The sequence below is a fragment of the Berghia stephanieae genome, chromosome 7 (genome assembly GCF_034508935.2).
Source record: "Berghia stephanieae isolate SIO BIC M18660-M18661 chromosome 7, UCSD_Bste_1.3, whole genome shotgun sequence".
In the NCBI taxonomy this organism is placed as follows: Eukaryota; Metazoa; Mollusca; class Gastropoda; order Nudibranchia; family Aeolidiidae; genus Berghia; species Berghia stephanieae.
The window spans coordinates 44,241,172-44,245,031 of record NC_088366.1 but is presented as its reverse complement, the minus strand read 5'-3'; the positions used below and the strand labels follow the sequence as shown (position 1 = coordinate 44,245,031).

General features: G+C 35.7%; 1 protein-coding gene across 1 annotated transcript in view; it reads right to left on the bottom strand.

The window, feature by feature from the left end:
- Nucleotides 1–3,578, bottom strand: part of LOC144977331 (neuroguidin-like) — a 197,343-nt gene extending 193,765 nt beyond the window's left edge. Inside the window, exon 1 of the mRNA XM_078922413.1 lies at nucleotides 3,566–3,578. The gene's annotated coding sequence lies outside the window, so the exon portion shown is untranslated. The remainder of the gene's footprint in view (nucleotides 1–3,565) is intronic.
- Between the last annotated feature and the right edge of the window lie 282 nt (nucleotides 3,579–3,860).

Sequence of the window (3,860 nt, the reverse complement as noted above, 5' to 3'; positions counted from 1 at the left end):
CTCAAACTAAGTACTTTGATAGTGTGCTCTTGGAATCTACATCTGTTTCCTATTTGAACCAATTCTCCTTTGTCCTACCGTTTTTTATAATAATAATAATAATAATAATAATAATACTTTATTGCATCCCAAAAAGGAAATTTTTTGTACAGACGTGTTATAATTTACACATAAGATAAAAATACAATGGAAATAGGATGTATATATATAAAAAAGGAGCAGCTCTATAACCAGAGCTGCGCTTTATAATATGAATAATTTCAACACTGTAAAATAGTTAAAACTGTCACTATAAATTGAAAATTGAAAAGATTGCAAAACAAATAAATTAATAAATTAATATTTATATTTTTAAAAAGTAAAAATGAGAAATAATTATATAAAATGATTATTGCTTGTTGTTATAAAGCCTAATACTGGACGGCAGAAAAGATTTTCGGTGTCTCTCTGTTTTCGTTGAAATAGAGAAAGGGCGACCACTTCTTTCTGACATAATAATTGATGGTCTTAGTGGATGATACTGGTCATTTAATATTTTAGTTATTTTATTTATACAAAATTTCTCGTATAAAAGATCTACATCGTCAACATCATTTATATAGCGTTTAATGGATTTTTTAATATTTGAATTTATTTTGTTCCTTTCCACTGCTAAGCAATTGCCTCCCCAAGCTGTTATACAAAATGACAAAACACTTTCGATTACTGCTCTATAAAATAATGTGCAGAGGGTTTTATCTATTCTAAACTGAGAGAGTTTTGATAAAAAATATGTACGTCTGCACATCTTATGCCTAATTATTTTCAAGTGTTCATCCCACTTGAGCCTGTCATCAATCGTTACACCAAGGTATTTGTAGTGAGGAACTCGCTGGACGAATTGGTCCTTTAATTTTAACGGTTCTATCGGTTCCTTCACTCTCCTAAAGTCAATCACTAGCTGGGTGGTAATTGTAATTCTAGAACTTTTTACTATCCTGTTTTCTTCCTTTTTACTGGCGCTGCTATGACCTTAATGTTTTGCAAGCGTGGTAAAACCCTTAAAAACAAATACTGTCCCCTATGTTGTATACCATCTTTTTTTTCCTTGGGCGTTGGGTTGACCATAAAGTGACACAATCACTATCCAACAACTTAAAAATATATTTTGGGATCCATCTGTGTTCATATATAATATTTATAGAAATTTTAGAAGCAATGCTTCGTGCACAAATTTTTGCTTTCTTTTGAAATGGTTGATAATTAATGTGATCTGTCAAGAAAAGATTGTTGCAAAAAAATAAAAAATAAAAATAATATACGGATATTGATTTGATTTTTGTTTTTCTTTCAACACAATAAAAACCAGGGTTCTCCCATAGTGGGCAGGGGAGGTACATACTGTGTCTTCTATCCCCCTAATATCTGTTTTCCAACTTGCTTTCTGTCTTTGTCTTGGAATGAGATTACTAGGGTTTGTCCTGGCCCAGGCCGGTTGGCCTTGCTGAGAGGGATACAGTCAAATATATAGTTATAGTTTTGGGAGATGATATTTTTTTTTCCTTGTAAATCTCTGTTATGTACTGTATTAGTTTTGTTTTCATATTATACATAATTTGTAAACATTTGAGTGTATTCCTCTTAGTGGGGACCTGTGCTTGTTCTGGATGAGACTTTTTGATCTCAAACTAAGTACTATGATAGTGTGCTCTTGGAATCTACATCTGTTTCCGATTTGAACCAATTCACCTTTGTTACCTTTTCTTGGGTGCTTTAATTTTAACTCTAGAAATTTTTACTATTCCCTTTTCTGCCTTTTTACTGGCGCTGATATGACCTTAATGTGTTGCAAGCGCTGTAAAACCCTTAAAAACAAACAAAAATCAGGGTTTGTCAGTTCAATGGGGTCTTCTGACCTTCCATGGTAGGCAGAGAGGTCATTTTTTGCTGTCTTTTATCCCCTTATACGTCTCCATTACCATGTTGGTCTCGTCTTTGTACTAGATTGATATTGCTCAGTTTTCTCCAGGTTCTGGCTGGGATCCTTAACTGAGAGGGAAGTGATTGAATAAAGTTTTTTTTTATTGAGAGATGAATGTTTTTTCCCCTGTAAATCATCTCTCTTATGTACTATTACAGTTGTGAGTTTTGAATACACATTTTATACTTTGTAAACATTTGAGTGTATCCTTTATAGCAGGAACTTTGCTTGGGTCTGGATGGGACTTTTAGGTAATGAAGAAATGGGCACATTGATAATGGAGTCGTGGAATGTTTTCTTTAACACTTTCAGATCTACAACTTTTCCCCTGACATCTCCCTTTTTGATGGCACTGTAATGGCCTTAAAGTGTTGCAAGCGCCATAAAATCCCTAAAAAACAAAACCAAACATAACAGCTTGGTGGCGAAACGTTGCCCCTCTCTCTCTCTCAATATTTCTTCTCAAAATTCAACATGAAATCATGAATTGTAAGCACACAATGTTCGAAACAGCAGCATTGGATAATAAATCAATCCCTTTAGAAACTCATATCATCCTAAGTCTTTACTGTTTTCACTTCCATGCTGCTTTATGGACTTGTCTTGGGAATGGTGTTGCTTGGATTTGCCCTCTCTGGGATCCTTAACCGGAAGGGTACAGTTAAATACATTAATCCTTTTAAGGAGGATGATTTTTCTATTGTACACGCATTAGTTGAACATGGACAGGGAAACGTTTTTTGATGAATACATGAACACGGCTGTAAGACAAGAGACACAAACTGTGATATAGCCTACTGTACAAGTATACCATCTCAATGTTTGTGCATCCTGGTCTCATAGATGCATGTCTTTTTGTTGGCAAAATAGTGAATTTCATTCACTGCTGATTGACTCGATTTGAAAAACAAAATACACACATGCATAGCACACGGGATAATATGAGAGGGGGAGGCGGCTAGAATGTAGTGAGGAAGGCACTTGACTATACACAACTGTGCATACATAGCTATCCGGTGCTTGACGCTGGAAACAATCCTGAACATCATTTACTTAACACAGACAATTGAAAAAAAAAGCATGGCATTGTCAGGTGTCGCAATGCAATTCCTTCATTAATGTGGCAACATATTGTGATACATGCTCACAAACTATGAGTCTGATTGATTCAGGTCAGGCAAGCACATAAGATGGCTATGCCTGAGACTGACCAAAAATTTATGTCACATTACTAGAACCAAAGGGAAAATGAAAAGTAAGTTGTTAGTGGGGCTCACAGAAATAAATAATTCCATTGGTTGAGGTTTATTGAAAACAACTCACAGTAATTAACTTTCTTTTAGCGTCTTGTTTTATGACTTGATTTATTTTTTGCAATTTGGCCAGTTTCAGGCTATAAGGTCACGACGGCTGTGGCACAACACAACTTGCTCTGCTCCCTCTCCCTTCGTGGGCAGTGTGTGGGGGCCAAATCTCAGTTTAGTCACTCGAAACTGTGAAACCATTTGTGGATGCTGTGAAAAATTTACTAAAACAATGAAGGACATAATTTGGGAATTCTGTCCTTGTTCATTGAACCCGTGAATTTGTTGGTATGCATGTTCGACCAACATGTGTTGCACTGTAGATTCTCTGATGTTATTATGGATATCAATATATTCCTTGGCATTAAAGTGCTTCCCTCTTAGGGTCAGGACAAAACTCATTCCAAAACAAATACAGAAAGCAATTGGAAAACAGGGGGATAGAAGACAGGAAGTACCTCCCTGCCCACTATGGGGGGTTGGAACTTCAACATGCTAGAGTCCAGTGAGTACTGTATTTCACAAAATAAAAACACTGCCTGGGCAGGATTTTTCGTAGCTCATTGTGACGATACAGGGCAAAAGAAAAATGTTTG